Source organism: Silene latifolia, chromosome 9, assembly GCF_048544455.1.
Source record: "Silene latifolia isolate original U9 population chromosome 9, ASM4854445v1, whole genome shotgun sequence".
Lineage (NCBI taxonomy): Eukaryota > Viridiplantae > Streptophyta > Magnoliopsida > Caryophyllales > Caryophyllaceae > Silene > Silene latifolia.
This window is the reverse complement of record NC_133534.1, coordinates 27,154,222-27,178,689: the sequence shown is the minus strand read 5'-3', so window position 1 is coordinate 27,178,689 and position 24,468 is coordinate 27,154,222.

Genomic DNA, 24,468 nt, shown 5'->3' with positions numbered 1-24,468 from the left:
TATTAATGTCAAATAAGGAGTCTTATGTTGATAAGATTCATGACTAGTTCAATCAAGTTGAACATATTTGATTGATTCCATTTGCTTCCGCATTTCTTGAATCAATTAAATAGGAAATGATGTATAACACTTCATATACTTTGAGTATGATGAATTGTTTCAAATCGAATTTAAGTAATAGTAACCAAGTAAGCCATAAAAATTACCCTTAAGTGCTTGCAGAAGCATTAAGGATGTAAAGCAAAGTGTTTTTGATGCAATTTTGTGTAAGGGTGTTACACAAATGACAATTGACAATTGAGATTGCGCATGGTTTCCGACAAAACCATAATCAAAACACATTAGGATGGTTAAGATGCCATTGTGGCTGTGTTATTTAAGAAATATATTTTCTAGAATCGTTCTAGGCAATAAAGAACAATGAGAGATATTTACAACGGAAATTGAGTACACTTGCAATCATGAGATGTGCAAGAAGGATGAGTCCCACACACTGTGAAAACAGTGGGAGCTGTTCTAAGGCTTGATGGCCTATGTCTAGATTGGATCTAGACACGTACTCAGAAAGTTTTGTAATGCAAATGTATACGTTACAAAGGAAAACGAGTATGTAGTAAGGTTGAGTTAGGTACAAGAAGTTGATAAAACCTACTAACCACAGCCTTCTCATAGGCTTAACATGATAAGTCATGTCATATGTCATTTCAATTGCATTGAGATGAACAACTACATATAAGATGAAAATGGATTATAAAAATATGAAGTAGTAATCAGGTATTGACTCTTCAAATGTGATAATCACATTTGTCGTTCGAGTTTTTTAAATCTAAAAAAAACTCCTTTCATACTTTGTTACATCCAAACGGGTTGTAGAGACAATTGAACCCCGTTAAAGTGAACTCGGATTAACATAGTATTTGCCCATAGTCACTTGTATGAGGTGATGTCTCGAAGTGACTAAAGTGTACCAGAAAGGCCAACCGCGAGCTTCCTAATTTGGGAAGTCCCATCATTCTACAGGTAAGAACCCGTTTTTCTCTTTTTCAACCATTTTTTTTTCATTTTCATTTTTTTTTTGGGTTGGAATATGGGCGCTAATTCCCGTCTTCTTCTGAGGTATGGCTGATGGAAGGTTGCGGTTGATCGAGCCCCCAGTTAATGTGCCCGGATACCATGCTCGATCAATTGCAATGAGAACTAGGCTCTATATGGTGGACTTCACTCAGGTTTGTAATTACCGGGAAAACAAATTGAAGAGTGAAGGAGGTCCCTTGATCCGGTGGATTGTGTCGTGGTGGCATCTTAAGTCAGTCACTGGAGTCTCTTCTTTGGACCTGACACGGTCGGTTCGCGTCCCTGGCTTGGAATTCATGATTTGTATTTATCCTGAGAGATTGATGAGGCAAGTTGGCCTGAAGCAGAAGATTCCGAAGCTTGATACCGTCTCTCAAACCACATTGGCACATACTACAGAGAATTGTCGGGAATGGGCAATTAGATGGGCTCAAAGGAACATGTGGTTCATACCATTTCCCACTGGCTCCTTATGGGTGTCCGACTCCTACCTGCAATGGAGGAAGGCTGCTACTTCTGAAGAACGTGAGAAATTGAGGAAGCACGAGCCTGTTGATTACAAGATTCACGAGGTGGCGAAGGAGAACCAGAAGTACTTGACTGAGGAAGAAGAAGAGGTCGGGTTTCGAGTCGTTCATCCGTCGAAGAAACCGAAGACCGCTCCTGCCGTAGAGATGGTGGTGGATCAAAATGGCAAGTCTAGACCGCGAGAGAGACCTTTGGTGATTAGGTAGGAGGTAGCACATGAGCGCCCTGCTCGAGGTTGAGACAACAAGTATGACAAAAATGACAAAGGCAAAGGGAAAATGGAAGAATAGCCTTAGTCATATTATTACTTATTATTATTATTATTTAAGTTGGAGTAAACGGCGGGGTTTTAGAATCCTAACCTAGCATTTATTTTCAGCAATTATATTATTTGACATATTATTATTATTTATGGAACAAAAGAACAAAAGATTAATTGGTTAAGAAACCGTTGTGATTTTCTGTTATTATTCTTGTCGAATTTCAAATGCAAATGCAATTGTCCTTCTATTTACATTTTAAAATGATGGGTTGTATCATGTGAAGGATTGTCTACGTATTCATTAAAAATCAAATCAAACCTTGTGTGTAGTTTGAGTAAATGTAAAAGAATAATTGTTCAAAGCAAGAGCTTGTAATGAACTTTTAGAAAATAAGCATGAGCTTTACTTACTCCTAAAATGCAATTCAAAATTTTTTTTTTGATGACGTGAGGATGTCAAAATGTCAAAACTCAAGAGCATAGTGACATGAGCATTCTTTCAGCGGGCCAGGGGCTATTTTTATTTCGTGTCGCAGGACCGACACGTGGGTGTTACGCGAGGCGCGTTTCATATCCCATGTTAATGGTAGTACCGTTTCAGTTGGTCGAGGTTGGTTGGGTTATCAAATTCATTCTCGTCTAGGTCTGTAATCCTAACGGCACCCCGTGAGAGTATGATCTTGACTAAGAAAGGTCCGGCCCAGTTGGGTTTAAACTTTCCACGTGGATCGACATGTATTAGAGCTCTGACTGATTTGAGCACCAATTCTCCCTCTTTGATGTTCCTGGGCTTAACCTGTTTATTGAAGGCTCGTTTGATATGTGCCTGATATGTTTGCACATTATGTAATGCGTGCAACCTTCATTCATCCAAGCGGATGAGTTCTTCAAAACGATCCTTATTCCATTCAGCTTCTGGAATTTGACTTTCAAGTAAAATGCATAAGGACGGTATTTCTAGCTCAATAGGTTGCACAGCTTCCATGCCATAGGTTAGAAATAAAGGAGTAGCCCCAGTGGGCATTTTGAATGATGTTCGATAACCCCATAATGCGAAGGGTATCTTGTTGGGCCAATCGCGATAATTGTCGATCATTTTATTGAGGATCATGACGACATTCTTGTTAGCTGCTTCTACTGCGCCGTTAGTTTGAGGTCTATAAGGCGAGGAATGGTGATGCTTGATCTTATACTTGACTAGCAATTGTGCAGCTTCAGCTTGGAAATGTGACCCGTTGTCACTGATGATCTCATGTGGGCAACTATATCGACAGATGATATTGGTTTACATGAACTTTGCCACGTGTTTAGCCGTAAGGGTAGTATAGGATGCTGCTTTGACCCATTTAGTAAAATAGTCGATAGCTACTAAAATAAAACACTGACCTCCAATTCTAGGTGGAGTGATCTTTCCAATAATGTCGATTCCCCGGCCTAGCAGAAAATGGCCAAGGAGAGGTCATGGTGTAAAGCGATGAGGGAGGAACATGTTGTACATTCCCGAAGATTTGGCAATTATGGCAATGTCTGATGTATTTGATACAATATGACTCCATCGTCGTCCAGTAATATCCTAGACGCGTGATTTTCTTTGCCATTATTGGTCCACTCATGTGAGGACCGCATTCCCCATCGTGAACTTCTTCCATCACTTTTTGTGCCTGTGAATGATCAAGACAATGCAAAACTACACCAAGAGGTGTTCTTCTGTATAATTCCCCCTGCATGAGGAGGTATTGAGAGGCTAGTAGGCGTATGGCACGTTGTCCTCTCTTATCCATATCTGGTGGATAGGTACCATTGAGCTTGTAGTTTAGAATGGCTTGAAACCAAGGTTCCTCTGGACTTTCTTCTTCATCTGTAATTTGGTGTACATAGGCTGGCTCTGACCGCCGTTCGATGCATAAAGGCATTTCTACCATGTTGTATGGCATATTAATAAAAGATGCAAGTTTTGCAAGAGCATTTTCAAATTGATTCTCTTCATGAGGTAAGTGTAGGTAGGTGACCTGATCAAAGAATTATGCAACTTAATATATCCTAGCTTGATAGGGCGCTAGACTTTCACTTCAAATTTTCCAAGATCTCGTAATTTGATTGATGATCAAAGATGAGTCTCCGTGGACTCTAAGGTTCTTGATGCCTAAACTTACTACCGCTCGTAGACCAATGAAACAAGCTTCATATTCCGCTCCGTTATTTGTTACCTCAAAGTCGCATTTGACAGAAAGTGGTGTATGCTCACCTTCAGGATAAATGAGCAACACTCCTATCCAAAATCCTCTTAGATTTGATGCTCCATCAAAATAAAGCTCCCAGGAGTCTACGCTAGTTTGTAAGATGTCCTTGTCTGGAAACGACCACATGTCTATTGTTTGAGCGTCGTTGATAGGATTATCTGCGAAGAACTTGGCAACGACGCGTTCTTTTATGACCTTTAGAGATACGTATTTGAGATCGAACTCTGAGAGCATGAGGGTCCATCTTGCCAATCGACCATTGAGGACGGGTTTCTCGAAGAGGTACTTGACGGGATCCATTTTAGAATACACCTTGACAGAATTGCTAAGCATGTAGTGGCGTAACTTCTTTATTGCCCACACAAGAGCGAGGCATGTCTTTTCGAGAGATGTGTACTTAACATCGTATTCTATGAAATTCTTACTAAGGTAGTAGATAGCTCTTTCTTCTTTTCCAACAGTTTGTGCAAGCACATCCCCATGGCTGTTTCGGTAACTGTGAGATATAAACCAATAGGTTGATCTCGTTGAGGAGGCACCAACACTGGTGGTTTGGCTAGTATCTCCTTAATCTTGTCAAACGCATTTTGACAGTCGTCGTCCCATTTGGTATGATCTGTTTTCTTGAGCTTTTTAAAAATGGGTTTGCAGATCATAGTAAGCTTCGATATGAATCGGCTTATATACTGTACTTTGGCTAGAAATCCTCTAACCTGTTTCTCTGTCTGGGCTGTTGCATTTCGATTAAAGCTTTGATCTTGGGTGGATCAATTTCTATTCCTCTTTGACTGACGATGTATCCCAGGAGTTTGCCTGATGTTACCCCGAATGCACATTTCTGAGGATTGAGTCTCATGTTGTATTTGCGCAATCTTAGGAAGAATTTGAGAAGGTTATCAATATGTTCCTTCCTATCCTTGGATTTGACGATCATATCATCGACGTATACTTCTACTTCTTTATGCATCATGTCATGAAGCAAAGTGGTCACGGTGCGTTGATATGTAGCTCCTGCATTGATGAGCCCAAACGGCATAACTGTATAACAATAGGTGCCCCATTGAGTAACAAAAGCTGTCTTATGCATGTCTTCCATGGCCATTTTGATCTGATTATACCCTACATACCAGTCCATGAAGGATAACAATGCGTGATCTGCTGTATTACCTACCAATATGTCGATGTGTGGTAGAGGGAAGTCGTCTTTGGGACTTGCTTTGTTTAAATTCCTAAAATCAACACAAACTCGGATTCGCCCATCCTTTTTGGGTACGGGGACTATGTTAGCCACCCAGTCTGAATACTCGGAAACTTTGATGAATCCGGCTTTGAATTGTTTATCTACTTCTTCTTTGATTTTAAGAGCCCATTCGGTACTCATTCGACGAAGCTTCTGTTTCACGGGTTTGAAAACTGGTTTTATTGGAATTCGATGTTCTGCAATATCCCTATCGATCCCTAACATGTCCTTGTAAGCCCAAGCGAAAATGTTTTTGAACTCGTGTAGGATGTCGATGATATTGGCCCTTTCGGTTGGGTTTAGGGTTGTCCCTATCCTAAGTTCTTGGGGTTCTAGTTCGGTTCCTACATTGATGGGTTCGGTGTTCTCTATAACTGATGCCCCTTCCCCTCTTGTAATATTTCTTTAACTATATGGGGAGGTAAGGCAATTGAGTCTGGGTCAGGATCATCCTCATTATCATCGTAAATAGAATGCATTCAGAATAACACAAAGAGTAATCAGAATTGGATTTATTCGGGTTAAATTTTGAAAAGAGCTGAAAGAAAGAAGTCATCTGTTCAGTAGTCAGTGGAGGTAAAGGGACAGCTGTTGTGACATTTCCCAAGCTACTGTTACTACTTAATGCTATGCTAGGAGAAACAAAAGGAAGGGGAGTGATGACAGAAGAAGACTCTCTAGCGACTTCTCTAGACTCTGACTCTGATTCCGACTCCGAGTCTGATTCTGACTCATATTCATTATCTTCAGGTTCTCCTTTGAATATTTATCCTTCTCCAGTGGTGAGTTTGAAGAGCCTTCCTTGGTTGTTAGTCCATTTGATAGTCTTTCTCCATCCTTTTTGCTGGTTTGAGTTGGTTTCAGTAATCAATGCTGTGGGGTTGAAATGGTCATCTTGAAGTATCATGGTAATGATCTCATCCTATGCCGCTCTGACAAATCGGTCCTCTCCAAACAGAAGGCTAACAACCTGTTCGTCTAAACAAGGTGTCTGACGAGTTTTAACGGTAGGAACCGTTTCTGAAGGGATGAAGTAGCAATCGTGGAAGACCTCGATTCCAGCTAGTTGCATTCCCTTATAGTGCCAAGGTTCGGGAAACCCGTGAAAGTATTCCTGACTCCCCTCTCCAACGAAATATCCATTTAAGGTAGTTTGGATTCCTTTGTTCTTACGATTCTGAAATTGAGTGAGCATTTCCAAAGCTTCTTCTTTCGTAGGTTTGTATCCCAATCCCAATGGTATTCTTTGAGAGTTTCCTTCCTTTTAAGGTGCGAATGTATTTTTCTTGGCGGGATTCAATGGCATTCTCGGGAAGTATCCCATGGACTTGAGTATGTGGTTGACCACTAAATTGGAGCATGGATTGAAGTATAGAGGTGCCAGTTCGCTCTCTACAAGTTTATGCTCTGAAAGCCCCCAAGCTCATATACTGGATCTATGACTACTTGGTTGCTTGACAGTTTATCTATTACAGCTTTGATAGGTGACGAAGTGATCGTTACTATTTTGCCATCTAGAGGAATCTTAATCTTCTGATGCAAGGTGGATGTTACCGCTTTGGAAGCGTGAATCCAAGGCCTTCCTAGAAGTATAATGAATGATGCTTCGATATCTATTATTTGAAAATTAACCTTGTAGATACCTCATTTCTGCACCTCCCGCAAACCACCCGGTGATGATTGGGCCGCATGTTTGGTACGCGGAACGATTTGTGACAGTTCGTAAGTTTATCGTCAAGTGATTGCTCAAACACTAGTGTCTACCTCTTAATTGTCATCTACGCGCCGATACGGTCATTTTGACAGTAATTAGAGTACATTTGGAGTCCGGGCCTCAAACCGTCTTCATTTTCTGATAACCGCTAAAATCCCGAGTCAGAATGTTCTGGAATGTTCCGGATATTTCTATTCCATATTTCACAGCCTTTTAATCTTTGGTAAAGAATTTCCCGTAATATTCATACAAAATATTAAGGAAAATAAGATTAATCCGTTATTCCATAAATTAAACACGAAAATCTTTCTTCCACAGGAGGAAACCACTTGGGAACAGACGCAGCAGTTGTTGCGCCTCTTCCAAAGGACGCAGTGCCTGCTGCGCCTCTTCCCAAGTCCTTTTCTGCGTATTTTTCGTATCTTTTCATATCTTTTCGAGATTCACTTCCAAAGTTTCTCCGAAAACCTTAATTCCTTCACGTGATTAGTATAAATAGGAGCCTTCGTTCCTCATATTTCTCACGCGAGTGTCCGCCCTTCTCTTCTCCCTTTGCATTCTAGACCACGTTCTTACTTTTTGGCGTCTACGTGCTTGAACTTTCGACCACGTAAGCTCGGATCTTTCTGAGTACCAGCCTCGTTTTGCATGACCGACCAATTTGACCAACTCCACAATCAATCAACTTAATCAGTCTTATTCGTTTTCCTCCTAGAGGGCACTTTCGTCTACATTCGAGTCGAGCATCACTAAAACATAAACTTAGTTCATCTCGTTTCGTCAAACATGTAAGTCTGAGGGTGTAAATCCTACTTTTATTTATTGTTATTTACTTTTTGTAATCATCATGTAAGGTTTATGTCGAAAATACAATTAAAACCGATTTCTACAACCCTTTGTTTAAATTCTTTTTGCGGATTAACAGAAGACAGACGTCGAGAAGGGACACAGCAATTGCTGCGCCTCTTGGAAAGGACGCAGCACTTGCTGCGCCTCTTCCTGAGGTTGCCGCCGTTCCTGCTTCTCTTCTTCTTCCTTCGCCCTCTGTTAGTTTCGTTTCTTTGTTTTCTTTCGTTATTGTTTGCTCTTGTTTCATTCACATGATGGTTTTGCATATTATTAATCACTGTTAGTATATAATCCATCATTGAATCCCGACTTAAAGCCCTTATAACCAATATTTGCGGGTTTTCGTCATTAAAGTCAATCCGGGTTGTAAAGATTCGATTCATTCATATTGAGTTTCTGGAATTAGATCTTTGATATATTCCCACCTGTTTATTATCATGTTCTTCATTAATTCGTCATATTTAACCTAATTAGTTCACTCATGTCATTAATCAATCTTTTATTCATGTAATTAATTTGTTTACATTGGTTTCATCCATGTTTTATCGTTTTTATGATTCATTCACATGTAATTAATGTATTAAATCACTTTCATCCTAGTCGAATATCGTAATCAATCATTAGATTCACCCACGAATACTAACGATTTGCGATTCCGCTTCACGGCCGAACTCGGCCTACAGAAACAGACGCAAAGAATCGCTGCTGCGCCTCTTCCGAGGGGCGCGATCTGCTGCGCGCTGTTCCCTGATTGATTTATGTCCCTGAACTTCCGTTTCTGCTTTGACCTAGTTTAGATTACGTATTTAATTAACTATTATTCGTATTATCACCTAATCTGTTCGTTTATTCATTTATTCTTTCTTTTCTAAAATCATCCATTTTAAATGTATTTTCGACATAAATCATTAGTCCGATGTAATTATTGTAATTTTCATTGTTGTATTATTTTATTTCTTTTATTGTACCATTTGTATGCCTTCACATGTAATTAAATCTAAATCCCTACTTCGACTCAATTGTATGTTAAATTAATTGTTCACTGACTTAGTCTAATTCTCACATGTTAGGATTAAAACTTGGATATTGCATTGCATGCATATAATCGACAATATATCGAGTATGGATAATTTTCCCTAATCATTAGTAGAGGCTGCTATCGAGGCGGGCGGGATTAGGTGTTCGATCAAAAGAGCTTCCTAATACGTACCCTCACCCCTTACTCCAGATCTCTGTGAACATCCGTGTTCATTGGCATCCACGAGAGTCATTCTAGACATAGAATGCTAAGGGTAACGATTTCTTGGTGTTCATGTCACTACTTTGTGTCTTGACATGGCACGAGGTATTCGAACGGTTTCCAATTTTCCACAATAAATTGGTGGCGACTCCACAAATGCAAACGCTTGTTCCCAAGCGCCCCCCGTGGCCCCCGTCCACAAACCTTTCGCTCAATTAGCCCTGTGGCTATAGTGAGGTTGATTAGCCCTACTACTTTGCGTTGTGTTCCATCATATACTCGAATACCTTGGTTGGTAGGAGTCCAATCATATTCTTTCATGCCTAACTTGTTTGATGTCTTTAGTGGTATGACGTTGACTGCAAAGCCATCATCTATCAAAGTAATTGTTACGGTCTTCTTTAAGCAAGTGAATGTAATGTATAGAGCGAGGTTATGACTGGCGCCAAAGGGAGGCAAGTCTTCATCTGAAAAAATTAACTGGGTTACTTAGTCTAACTGAATCTTGGAAGACCAAGTTGACTACGTCGTCAGGCGTAGAGTTATCTGCTACATTCAGTTTAGCCAATGCTTGTAGCAAAGCTTGACGATGGGGGAAATGAACTTGCGACTAGTTGCCAGACTGAAAACCAGTCTTTGTCTTCTATAGTTGTTTCAGTAGGTGATCAGTGGACGTATCCTTGCTGTCATTTGACATGATGACGTTGGTGTTAGTAACTGGACCATTTGTAGGACCGTTCTGAGAGACATTTGATAAGGACGTCCTGAACGAGTAAGGTGGTCTATATCTGGATCTTCACTAGCTTTGATTATGTCCTCACTAGCTTTGACTAGGTAGTGTTCTGTGAGGTATTCATCTTCATCATCGTCGGCCCATATTCCATCGACTTCCTCTTTGGTTAGGGAGATAAGGTGTGAGCAATCCAAGGTGGACTCTTCATCTGTAATCATTAGAACTCCAAGAGGATTCTGAGTATTGTTGGGCTTACCCCCAGAAGGTATAGGTAAGTGACCATCTTCGATCGTATCTTGAAGGACATGTTTTAGTTTAAAGCATTTCTCTGTATCGTGTCCCTTGCCTCTATGATATTCGCAATATGCATTTTCGTTCCAGAATTTGGACTTATTTTCTGGGTCGGGTGTAGGTCCTATGGGTTGGAGCTTACCCTGTTTCATCAATCTTTTCAGAGCGTTGGGGTATGAATCACCGATGTTGGTGAACTTCCTCTGTGGGTTACTCTTCTTAGATGATTCGACAAGGTTAACCTCATCGGTCTTGCTAGTAGAGCCATAAGAACGAATCGTCGAGCCTTGATATCCACGACCTACCGTTATTGACAAGAGTCCTCTACGGATGTCATCTTCAATCCTTGTCCCTAGTACAGTTAAATCTTTGAAACATTTTATGTTTTGATATCTCAAATGGTTTGCATAAATGGGTCTCATGTTAGCCACGAACTTTTCCACAAGAGTGGCCTCGTCTGGACGTTCGACAAGTTGCGTGCTAGTCTTCCTCCACTTACTTAGGAAGTCGGTAAAACTTTCTTTTTCATTTTGGGTAAGAACCTCTAAAGTACACATGTTGACTTAGATCTCAGCATTATCCGCGTATTGCTTAGTGAATTCAATTGCAGCATCGGCCCAAGTGGCAATCTTCTTATGCTCCAAAGAGTAGAACCCTTGCTTAGGAATGGTGTCGACAGATGAAGGAAAGATCCTTAAGAACATCTCAGGTTTGATGCCTTTGATAGACATGTAGTCTTTGAAAGCCCGAATGTGGTTCAAAGGGTTTCCATGCCTCTTGAATTTTGGGATGTCAGTCATGTTGAAGTTGTTTGGCAATTGAGCATTCACGACCTCATACTTGCGATTATTCTCCCTGTAGATGTCATCTCCCTTGAGGTACATTAGTTGTTCCTCCAAGTATTGGAGTCGCTTTTCAGCTTCAGTAGGACCTATTGGAGGGTTGGTTTCTTGTTGTCCAATAAAGGGTGGAAGGTTATCATACACGATCTTGCTAGGAATATCATCTTCTGCTGGAGGGAGTCTAGTTTCCACAGCAACAATTCAGCCTTCAATAGCGTTGAGGCGATCATAAGCTTGGTCTTGACTTGTTTGGAGACGGGCGAGCGCAGCTAGGATTTGATCATTACCATTTAGGGGTTGACCACTGGCACTCGTGGTACTAGTTTCAGGCATCTTGGAAACTGGATAAGAGATCGACGACGAATCAAAACACGATCGACCATTCTAGCACACTTACTCAAAGAAAAAACTAAACTTGTGTAGTGGGAGTGTGCCACTTGTGTTAAGTGAGGTTTGAAAATGACAGTTTTAAAATGTTTGTCCTAGGCAACTGTAGTGTAGTTGTAGGAGTCCTGACTCGAAGTGAGGTTTTTAAATGGGTTTAGAGGCCCGAATTTTGACTGGGGATTTAACTAGAGTTTCGACTCATTTTGCGCTAATTTCGACCAATTTTGAAAATGCTTACATTTTGAAAAGGGTTTTATTTTACAAAATTTCGACATGGTTTTGTTTACAAAATGGTGATCACATATGATACAAGCATTCATACAGGCATTATGACGGTATGCTGAGTGCATTTATAAGGGTTTTGTCTTTAAAAGGTGGGTTGCCATACCAAACAATCAAACCCTGGTCTGTGGAGAGGTCCGTGCCAAACAAGAGTAAGGTCGGTTCCTAGTCCGTTTCCTCTAGTCGTGAAAGCCCTTGATACAAACATGAGTATGTACCACGGTATGGTTGACATCAATCACTATTTATCTTTAGGCCCAGATTAGAATTTTGACCATTCGATTGGTCGAATGGGTTGGGTTGGGCCTAGGAAGGCCGAATAAAACGACCTAAGAAGGTCGAGTAATGAAAACCGACAAGATGGGTACGGGCAAAGTGGGGGTGTCCAGGGAGCGGGCCAGGTTGGTGGTGGACCCTATTGGGTGGGTATTTGGGCTTGATTAGGAAAAGAGGCAGAGGCATGTTGGTGTTGCCTATTGCCTTGATTATTATTATTTCGATTATTACTATTATTATAGGAACGACGATAGTAACAATTATTATTACTGTTGTTACGGTTATTATTGTTGTTACTATAAGATTGAGGTGGAGGACCCGAGGTGGCCTTGGGTGCGGGTTCGGTCCACTGTTCAGGTGGGGGGCAGCCGGTGCGGCTAGAGCCGTAGAAGGCTCATCTTGGCCCGATTTACGATGCAATTCTAATTCTAACATGCTACGAGCAGTTTCAAAACTAGGAGTAGTCTGATTAATATATGATGCGACAGTGTCATATTCACTAGGTAGGCCACGTACCAGTTGAATGACAAGGCGACGGTCAGAGACGGCGGCGTCGACATCTTTGAGCATTCCGGCTAATTCACGGAGGCGTTGACAGTATGCCTCAAGTGATGGCAGATTCGCGAGACGGAGTGCATTGAACTCGGCCTCAAAAGCAGCAGTACGAGCCCCTTTATTGTTGTTAAAGATGTTCTCCACTCGTAGCCAAGCTTCGCGAGCAGTAGATTCGTCCTCCAACACACGGGGTAGGAGTTCGTCACTGAGGGTACCGTATATCCATTGGAGCACATGTGTATCAGTCTTCACCCACGTGGCATAAGACTCGTGAGTTTTGGCGGGAGCAGCGGTTCCGTCTGTGTGAGACTGAACATCGTGACCCAAAGCATGGAGCTTGAAGAGGCAAACCCAAGATGCGTATGTGACTTTCGTACCGTCGAGAACACGAACTTTATTTTGGATATTGGTGACAGTATAGACGGGATGAAGGGGAGTTTTTGAGGAGGAGGACATGTCATCCTCTTTAGTCATGATGAGGAGAGTATTTTCGAAAAAATACAAGGCACAGGAACGAAGAAGAAGAAGATCGAAAATCGACTTCAATAGCCTGATACCATGTCAGTATACGTGAATCCCTTGGATTAGGGTTTGTATTTCATTAGCAATATATACTAAGTGTAGAACCTAACTTAGCTAATTACATTCCTAAATTAGAGGATATGACTAACTAAATATGGTTACATAATATAAAGATAATATCTACTAGAATATTTACAAAATACTAGTTTGACTAACAATTTGAAAGTCTTCCCTAATATTTAATATTGAATTTTACTAAAATCCAATTTTATTCATTTATCATACAAAATCCAATTTATGGGACAATCTTTTATGGATATAAATATATGCAATTTCTATTGTAACATATATTTAAATCAAGTAATAAAATATAAGCAGGTAAGATAATGTCGGTTGATGGTTTAGGTTTGAGTTGTAGCTTATGTTGATAGCTTTGAACTATATTGTTTCCGATATGGAACTATATTTTGAGCAAACAAGCGTGGAGGAGATGGGGATGCACAACAACATCCAAAAGATAGCAGCATATTAAGAGTACAACTTCTTCCAAGGGAAAAAACATTGGTCTCTTGAAGGTAGACACACAACCATTTTTCGGAAATAATATCGACTCCCGCCTAAGCCTTCTGATAGTAATGTATTGTGTTGGTCTAAGAGGGTGATTTTATAACCCTCGTGTCTTTTAATATGGGTCTTTTAGTATACTTTTCCCTAGTATTTGGCAATTGGGTATGTGATGGTAACTTGTGCACTTTACCTCGGTTGGACACTCAATCTTAATGCACGGAACGCGAGAGGCAAATGAAGCACTTTTCAAAGGCCAAGACAAGGCACGAGAGGATCACTTGTAACCCGAAAACCAGTTGGGAGAAGTAAGAATGAAGATTAGAAGAAATGAAGGCAATTGAAGAGGTCTAGCTCATGGAAAATAGAAGTCCAAAAATGCGAGCTTGTGCGCAGCCTGCGCAAACAGGGTGCACAGGTGCGCACTATTGCGCAGGCAAGAACAGTGGTTGCGCAGCCTGTGCAGCTCTGCTATACGGGTTTTCTAATCTCCGTTTTGGGCTTCTTAAGTGGAAATCTTTCTAGGTTTTCGTGAAGCCATATATATACCCGAGTGTTTGAAGACCTAAAGCATTCACCTACCATCCTATCATCTCATCTAATCTCATTTTGAGGGTTTTAATCTTGTAATAATTTAGAAGACAATTTTCCATTCAAGTTGTAATCTTTCTTTATTGTTGGGTTTATGAAGATTATGGAAGGCTAAATCCTTCCCTACTTGGTGTAATCCATTGCAAGCTTTCATCTTTATCATTGTATTGACTCTTTAATCTCTACTCTTTCATTTATTTCAATTTCTAAGTTTGAATGTCATGATGAATGTTTTGTTGTGAGAAGTAATTACCCTTGCCTCTTTAATGTTCATCTATTGCTTGTTTATTGCAAAATTCCTTGCTTTTGTGATAACTTGTTGAAGCACCTCATGATTATTGATATCTTGGTTTAAAGTATCAACCTTTATGAGTAGTAATTGATTGTATCATTGGGTTTGTTGGTTTAAACATATGTTTGTGATATCCCATTTACTTTCCTCTTGGTTTTGTTCTTCATGCTCTTGGCTACAATTCCTACATGGTTTAATGTTAGAATTTGTAGTTTAAGTAGGATTATCATTGTTGGCTTAGATAATGGTAATCAATTGCTTGAGGATTATTGTTGGGTAAATGAAGATGGAAAGAAAGAGTCTTGCTTTGAGAAAAGTTGGAACTTGTAGGATTATACCAAGTATTCACCTCTTATAATTGTTACTTGAATACCAAGTGTTTGTTACCTTGTCTCCTAGGAAAACTCACATCTCCTTGATTTTGTTACTTGTTTCTCCATGCCAATTCTCCATATATGTCTCTCTATTGTTGTTCATTGTTGATAACCATTGTTTGTTTATAGTCTTGTGCTTTGTCCATCTTAATTAGTCTTAATTCAAGTTTTTAGTCTTAAATCCCTTCTCTTGGGTTCGACCCTTACTTCCCTTTACTACTATTCTTAATTGCATAGTGTAGAGTTGAGTTTGGTTTATAAATTGTTAATTTGATAGGTTAATTTTAGTATATTACGACACCTAGTTTTACTGCTATCAAATTTTGGCGCCGTTGCCGGGGAAGGGCAACATAGCTAAAGGCTTGATTGTTAAATTGCATGTTAGTTATTTCTCTTTTCTTTGTTTTGATAAGTAAGTGGAAGTTCTAACTTGTGTGTGTAATGCGAAGGTTTATGTTTAGTTCTCCACAACACGGTGAATCAACACCCGTGGAAGAGGACGCTTTTGGAGCATATTCGTGGTTATTTACTAATCCTTGGTACCAAAGAGCACAAAAAGAACATAGAGTAGAAGAAGCACCTTTAGAAGAACCTATTGAAGTAAATCCGATTGAAGTAGAGTATCCCCCTATGGCGAATGACACGAGAACCATCCGGGACATACGAGCAAGGAATTATGATGAGCAACCCTTGTGTATCACCTATCCCCCTTTAGGAGCCAATGCAAATTTCGAACTCAAAGGCTTCTTTATCCATAACTTGCCTAAGTTCCATGGCCATGCGGGGAATGACCCAAACCGTCACCTTTCGGAATTTCACATGATGTGTGAAGGTGCTATTCCGAATGGGGTGACGGAGGATCAATTCAAATTACGGGCCTTCCCATTTTCTTTGTTGGATTCGGCCAAAGATTGGCTCTTTTATCTTGCTCCGGGATCTATAAGAACTTGGAAGGAAATAAAGGCGGCTTTTCTTGAGAAGTACTACCCCGATGCACGTCACAACCGTGCTAAGAAGGCCATTACTACCATAGAACAAGACCTCAATGGTGAAACCATGTATGAGTATTGGGAGAGGTTCAAAAAGTTGGTAGCTCAATGCCCATACCACGGGTTGAGCGATGATGATCTTCTTGTGAACTTCTATGAAGGGCTAGGCCAAGATGATCAAAGAATGGTCAATTCCGCTACCGGAGGAGGGTTGGAAAATTTTTCCATAGTGGATGCTAAGGAAATCATTGAGAGACTTGCCTCTACTACGAGGAATTATGGAAGAACTCAAAAGGGAACAAGGAATACTTCTTAAATGGGAACCTCTTCCTCATATACTCAAAACCTTGAGCAAAGTGTGAATGATTTGACTCACTTAGTGAAGAATATGATAGTGAACAATCCAAACAAGGATGGGGGAAGGGGGAATCAAGTGGAATGTAACTATTGTCAAGGTCCTCATTTGGAGGAAAATTGCCCCATCATGATTGAAGAAGAAATTGGAGTGGAGAATGTAAGTGCAATGGGGTATGGGAATCACAATGCTAGGAATCCTTCCGGAGGAGGATACTACAATTATGACCCTAGTGGCAACAATTACAATGTTGGGAGTAGAGACAATCCTAGACTTGGTTGGGGTGGTGACACCTCAAAGAGCTTTGTGAATGGTCAATTCAACCACTTGAGGGACCAAAATTCCCGACAAGGTCAAGGTTCAAATTCTCAAGGAAATAGGAATGGGAATTTCAATCAAGAAGGAAATAGGAATGGGAATTTCAACAACCAAGGTAAAAACCAAAACCAAGGTCAATCATCCCAATTTGGCAATCAAGGTAACAACAAAAATTCTCAAAAGGAACCAAGTGTTCAAGACTTGCTTAAGAACATTTTGCAAGAGCAAGTCAAAACGAACAAGAGGTTTGACAAGATTGATGCCGACAAGAGTGTTAGTGATGCCAAGGTTGCCAACCTTGAAGTCTAACTTAGCCAAATTGCCCAAGAACTTGCCAAGAAAAATCAAAGGAACTCAACTTCTATCCCCTCCACTACATTTCCTCCTAGAGAGAATGCTAGTGCTATGACATTGAGAAAGGGGAGAACTTTAGAATCCCCTCCCAAGAAGAAGAGAAGAGGCAAGTTACAAGAAAGGGTTATTGAGGTTGAAGAGAAAATTGAAGAAAAGCTTGTGGTTGAACAAGAGAAAGGATATCTTCAAAAGCTAATGAGGAAAAAGAAAGGAGTCCTTTGAGCATTGACAAAGGAAAGGAAGGAAGCACCAAGACAAAGGATCAACTCAAAGATATTGAAAAAGAGTATGAACCGGAGGTACCATTTCCAAGTGCCCTCACAAGTCCCAAGAAGTTTGATAAAGACTCCGATCTTTATGAGACTTTTAGGAAATGTGAGGTCAACATCCCTCTTTTTACTATCATTAACACCGTTCCTAGGTATGCAAAGTTCCTCAAAGAACTTTTCACCCCTAAACGGAAGCCAAGGAAAGGAGTTGAAAGAGTCACGGTTAGTAGGCATGTCTCGGTAATTTTCAAACAAAATATTCCCAAAAAGTGCGATGATTCGGGCATGCTAACTATACCGTGCTCAATTGGAGGCAAAGCTTTTGCTAGATATATGCTAGACTCGGGGTCCTCTATTAATGTCATGCCTTATTCCATTTATGAGACCTTAGAATTGCCTCCCTTGTCTAGGACCAATGTTGTGATCCAATTGGCGGATCGTTCTACAATTCACCCTAAAGGTCTTGTGGAGGATGTGTTGGTAGAGGTTGATAAATTCCTTTTCCCGGCCGATTTTTATGTTTTGTACATGGAACCGGACTCCAAGGCTACACCCCTTTTGCTAGGGAGGCCTTTCATGAGAACCTCCAAAACCAAACTTGACATGTATGATGGAACTTTGACCATGGAATTTGAAGGGAAAGTTTTGAAATACAATGTGTATGAGACGATGAAAAAGACCGATGATTTGAGTTGTTGCTACTTTCTTGATAAAATTGAACATTTGGCAAATCCAGTTTACCAAATCAGTCAAAGGGACCCCACTTGAGGTGGCCCTCACTAACAATGTCGAGAAGGAAGGGTTGCGGTTTTTGTTGTCTTATGATGTGCAGGAAAATACAGAGGCATTGGAAAAGGAAGAACCACTAGAAGAATCAAAGGAAGAAAAAGAAATGCAAGAAATTGAGGAAGAAATGTCGAGCACAGGCGCAGCCTGCGCAAGCCCAATGCGCACCCTGCGCAATTCCCAGCTCACCCGAGTCATGTTTTTCTTCCTATTCTTTTGACCAACCATCCAAATTCCTTCCCCTAGAGGCCTCCCTTGAAAGACCACTTCCATCCATCATTAAACCACCTACCCCCAATCTAAAACCACTCCCCGACCACTTGAAGTACGTCTTTCTTGGGGAAAACAACACTTTACCCCTCATAATTTCAAACCAACTTAAGGGTGATCAAGAAAGGAGATTGGTGGATGTTTTGCACAAGTACAAGGAAGCTTTTGAGTGAAGCATTGCGGATCTAAAAGGGATAAGCCCAAGCGTTTGCATGCACAAGATCCGTTTGGAAGGGGAAGCAAAGCCGGTTCGGCAACCACAAAGAAGATTGAACCCACCAATGATGGAGGTGGTAAAGGAAGAGATCATCAAACTACTTCAAATGGGAATCATCTACCCCATTAGTGATTCTCAATGGGTAAGTCTCACTCAATGTGTCCCTAAAAAGGGTGGTGTGACGGTAATCGAGGGCAAAGAAGGAGCTTTAATCCCCACACGGATTCAAACCGGGTGGAGAGTTTGCATCGATTATCGCCGCCTAAATGCCGTGACTTTCAAAGATCATTTTCCTCTACCCTTTGTAGACCAAATGCTAGAGAGTTTAGGGGGGAAGGAATTCTATTGTTTCTTGGACGGATATTCCGGATACTTTCAAATTCCCATACGTCCGGAGGATCAATCCAAGACAACATTCACATGCCCTTTCGGAACATATGCATACCGAAGGATGCCCTTCGGTTTATGTAATGCTCCGGGTACATTTCAACGTTGCATGGTGAGTCTTTTCTCGGATCTTGTAGAAAGAGTCTTAGAGGTCTTCATGGACGACTTCACCGTCCATGGAGATAGTTTTGAAGCTTGTTTGGACCACCTAACTATGGTCCTATCACGATGCACGGAGTCACACCTTGTGTTGAATTCCGAAAAATGTCACTTTATGGTTAAAAGCGGCATCGTGTTAGGTCACATAGTCTCAAAGAGAGGGATTGAGGTGGATATGGCTAAGGTTGAAGTGATAAAAACCTTGCCATATCCTACTAATACTCGGGAGATAAGGTCGTTCCTAGGACACGCGGGCTTCTACCGGCGATTTATTAAGGACTTTTCCAAGATTGCGTACCCCTTGTGCAAGCTTTTGCACAAGGATGTGGAGTTTGTTTTTGATGATGCTTGTAGGTTGGCATTCGATAATTTGAAGGAAAAGCTTGTAACAGCCCCGATAATTCAAGCTCCAAAATGGGACCTCCCGTTTGAAATCATGACCGATGCTAGTGATTATGCCCTTGGCGCGGTTTTAGGCCAAAGGGACGGGAAAATGGCTCATGTGATACAATATGCTTCTTCACTCTTGAATGATGCTCAACGGAACTACACCGTCACGGAAAAGGAATTTTTGGCGGTGGTGTATGCCATTGAAAAGTTTCGGGCTTATCTCTTGGGTGCAAAGGTCATCATCTATACCGATCACAAGTCTATAAGGCAACTTGTAGACAAGAAGGACACCAAAGCAAGACTAATGAGATGGGTGCTTTTGTTGAGCGAGTTTGACATCGAGATCAAGGACAAGCAAGGGAGTGCTAATATGGTAGCCGATCATTTGAGTAGGCTTCACATCAATGAGGATCTCGTGAAGACCATGGGAGTAGTTGACGGTAGCTTACCACATGAATCTATTTATTCCATGAAGGCCGTTGAGCCTTGGTATGCCAACCTTGTCAATTACATGGTCACCAAGAAGTTTCCCACCTCACTTTCATCGAGTCAAAGAAATAAGATCAAGTCCGATTCTAGATTTTGTATATGGGATGACCCATATCTATGGAAAATGTGTCAAGATCAAGTCATCCGACGTTTTGTACCGGATGTAGAAATCCCATCCATCCTCAAACATTGCCATGAGTACGCTTATGGGGGTCACTTTGGGCCTCATAGAACGGCACGTAAGATCCTTGAGTGCGGGTTCTATTGGCCTAAGTTGTTTAAAGATGCTCACGTTTTCGTCAATACTTGTGACAAATGCCAACGGGTTGGCAACATCTCACGACGAAACGAAATGCCCCAACAACCGATGCTTTATTTGGAGGTTTTTGATGTGTGGGGGATAGACTTCATGGGTCCATTCAAGTCGGATGGGTATCTCTATATCCTTTTAGCGGTGGACTACGTTTCAAAATGGGTCGAGGCTATACCAACTAGGAATGATGACGCAAGGACGGTCTCAAGCTTTGTTCACAACAATATCTTCTCAAGGTTCGGCTATCCTAGGGCGTTGATAAGTGACCGGGGGGACTCATTTTTGCAATAGGATTTTGGAGGGATTGTTAAAGAGGTACGGGGTCGTGGACAAAGTCTCCACCGCCTACCACCCACAAACCAATGGGCAAGCGGAAGTATCCAATCGGGAGATCAAGAATATCTTACAAAAAACAGTGAACCCGGATAGGAAAGATTGGAGTCAAAGGTTGAATGACGCTCTTTGGGCGTACCGCACCGCTTACAAGACACCAATTGGTATGTCCCCGTACCGACTCATTTATGGGAAGGCATGTCATCTTCCTTTGGAAATGGAGCATAGAGCCTATTGGGCCATCAAATCCTTCAACCAAAGCATAGATGATGCGGGCCTCCATCGGAAGCTTCAACTTCAAGAAATTGAAGAAATCCGTCTTGACTCTTATGATAATGCCGCCATATACAAAGAGAAAGCTAGAATATGGCATGATCGAATGATAAGTCGGCGGGTTTTCAAGGAGGGCACCAAGGTTCTTGTTTTTCAAAACCGGTTAAAGTTATTCTCCGGGAAGCTAAGATCAAGATGGGTTGGACCATTCATTGTGAGCAAAGTCCACCCTCATGGAGCGGTCGAAGTTGAGAACCCAAGCACGGGAAAGACAATTAAGGTGAATGGGCAACGACTTAAAGAGTATCATGAAGGCATGGAAGCACAAATCGTTGAACAAGTCACTTTGGAAGACCCCATTTACCAAGCATGATCATGAGAAGCACTTTGTCGAGCCATCGACGTTAAATAATGGCAAATTTGTAAATATTCTATCTCAATTTAATTGCTTTCTTAGCGTAGTTTATTTCCGCAATTTATTTCCGCAATTTATTTACTCGCATGTTAATTTCGTTAAATTAATTTCATTTGCATTGACATGTAAAAAGGCACTTGAGGTTTGTTTAATGATATAGTGATTTGCAAGAACCCTTTTGGAAGGCGTGCCCAAGAGGAGATGAGAGCCGGGTTTAAGGGACAAAGTCATTGGAAGAGACCAAGGGAAAGGGAACAAGAAGAAATGGGTCAAATTTTGGCTAAGTGAGAAAAATTGGAATTAAACGAAGAAGAACCAAACTGCGAAGGTATGCGCAGCCTGTGCATAGGGCTTGCGCAGGTGCGCACGATTGCGCAGACAAGACTAATTTTTGCGCAGCCTGCGCAGGTCTGTAATCTCGGTTCTTTATCTTTTCCAATCCCGTTTTCAGCCTCATTATTTACCAAGGCTTCTTCGACAACTTCCCCAAAAACCCCATCTCATTCACTCCAAATCAAACCAAATCACCTCTTATCATCAACAAACCTCCATCTTTTCATCAATTTCTTCACCAAATTCATCTTTGCCATCAAAAACACCTTCAAACATCCCATTTTCTGACAAAAATCCCCCAATCTCCCAAGAACCCTATTTTTTCCGGGTTGATTTGAAGCTATTTCAAGTGGATTTCTGGGTTATAAAGGGATTTTTATGCAACATTCTTCCTTATTCAAGCAAGATTGAGGATTTCCGAGAAGGTATAACAACTTTCTTCACTATCTTTGTCTTAAATTTATTCAATTCAATTTCCTTTGAGTAGTTGAGTTGAATTCTTGCTTGTAATTGCTTATTTGGGGATTGTTGGCAATCATTTTCTATTAGGGGAGGCAAAAGTTCAACAAAATTACCTTAACTACACAAGATTGTGCTAGTGCACACAAGATGTTTGTTGAATTGCCCCTTAGAAAATTTTTCAGATTTTTGGTTGTTTTAAGTGGTTGTTTTTGCATTTGTTGAAAGAAAGCAAGATGGTTTTTGGTCTTGGCAAGGGAAAATCAAAGAAAAAGGGTGAGTCCTCAACCCAACCTCCACCAAATGCACCACCTAAGCCTTTTAGAGGGGATGAAGGGTTACCAAACAACACCAAGACTTACTTTAAGTTCCTTGAGAGTAAGCCCTTACCGATTTCATAATTCTTTCACCCGGGGACCTTGAGGGACATGGGGATCAATGACCAAACCCTTGCCTTCCTCACCAAGGTGGGCTTAGAGAGGTACATGAACCTCCAACCTCATACATACTCCGCCTATACCTTAGAGTTCCTTTCTACCATAGTAATCACGAGGGAAAGAGGGAATGAAAGGGTGAGTTTTAGGTTGAACAAAACATGGCACACTCTAACCTTTGAGAGGGTGAGGGAGATTTTGAGGATCACCAAACCACCTTCCCCCATAAACCTACCGGGTATGGCCTTGAACGATACTTGGTGTGCACTCACGGGGAAAACACACATGACCAATAATGACAAGATTTCCTCAATCACAAACCCCCCCATCCGGATTCTTACACGTATGATTTCGTGTTTCTTCTTTACGATGGGGGAGCCTACCAAACTAAATGAGGGGGTCCGTGAGTGCATGTGGGCGATGTTGCCCGGGGGGGAGGGGGTGCCGGATTGGGCAAGGCTTTTTGTGGTTGGTGCATCTAAGCAACGAGAGAAGAAAGGGAGCATTAATTGTGGAGGGTTAGTCACTCTTTTTGTGGCTAGCTTGGTTGGCGATATTCCGGATGAGCAACCTCGAGTATGGGGGAATCACCTTTACAATGAAGCGGGGTTGGCGGAAACCCATATGATTCTTCCTTTGGACACGGTTCCATGGAGTTGTCATTGGTTGGGGGAAGGGGGTGTCCAATATATGAAGCTACCTTTGAATGGCCCCCTTCCAAGTGGACCAAGAGCTCGGGATTTCTTTTGCCCCGCCGAGGGCAACCTCCCCAACCCACCCCCACAAAGAATGAGGAAGAGAAGAGCGGTTGAGTCTTCCCAAGGCCCACAACAAGAGGAAGAGAGAGAGGTTGAAATCATTGAAGGGGGATTCCATGAGACCCCACACATTCCTTCGTCCTACCAACCGCCTCAAGACACTCCTATGTTTGAGGTCGGGGGTTCCTCAAGTCCACCTTTAGCACCTTGGCAACACCAAATGTTCAAGTACATTGAGAAGACCCGGGGGACGTTGGAAGCAATTAGTGGGAGGGTTGAGAGCTCCCATTCTTGGCAACAACAACAACAAGCACCAAGATTGGAGAGTTTTGATCAATTTCGGAGATCTTTTGAAGAGCATAAAAGGTTGGGAGATGAGGCCGAATTGGCCCAAAGGAAAATGCTTGAAGGTATTGCCAAGAGGAAAGAGGAGTCGTATGCGTGGCAACAACAAAGCGCCAAGGCTTGGGCGGAGAATCAAGCAATGTGGCAAGAGCAAAACAAGTAGTGTGAACAAGTGAGCCAACAATTTGGGGTGCAAAACGAAAGGCACCACCAATACCTTGAGGATTCTTACTATGATGCTCAAGCCCATGAAGACTCCTTTGGTCTCATTCAAGGCCTTTTCGAAATCACTCTCCACCAAAATGAATCAACCTACCAACCCACCATTAATGAAGCTCAAGTCAATGAGGCCTACATGAGGGCCAAGCAAGAAAAAGAAAGAAGAGAAAGAAGAAGAAACAACCGAGGGGCATATGAGCGAGGCGAAGGCTCGGGCCCCTCCAACTAAAAGTTTTGAAGAAGTTGGCACTCCTCCACATTGAGGACAATGTGGAATTTAAGTGTGGGGGAGTGAGAAATTGTAACATATGTAAATTGTCCTTCTTGTCAATACAAATATATATAAAAAAAAAAAAAAAAAAAAAAAAAAAAAAAACATTGAAAATTCCGGCTAGGTGAAAACCCACAAGGGTGGGCACCTAGGCAAAATTGGAAAAGGTGGCCGAGGATGGAATGAAAACCCGAAAGGGCATTCCGGGCAAAATGAAGAATCGAGTTGCGAGCCACCGATGAGAGGAAAGGAAAAAGCTAAGGTGAAAACCCGAAAGGGCACCTTAGGCAAAATGAGGGATTTTCAAACAAAAAAATCGAAAAATTGAAAAATGCAACACCAAAAAGATGGAGGGATAAGAAGGGAGCAATAAGGAGGGTCTTGGAAGGAGGTTAGATTTAGGATTTAATTTCTTTTTGAGTCAAATAAAATTGTTTCAAATTGGTGGTTTTTCATGTTGGCTACTAGGTTGTTGA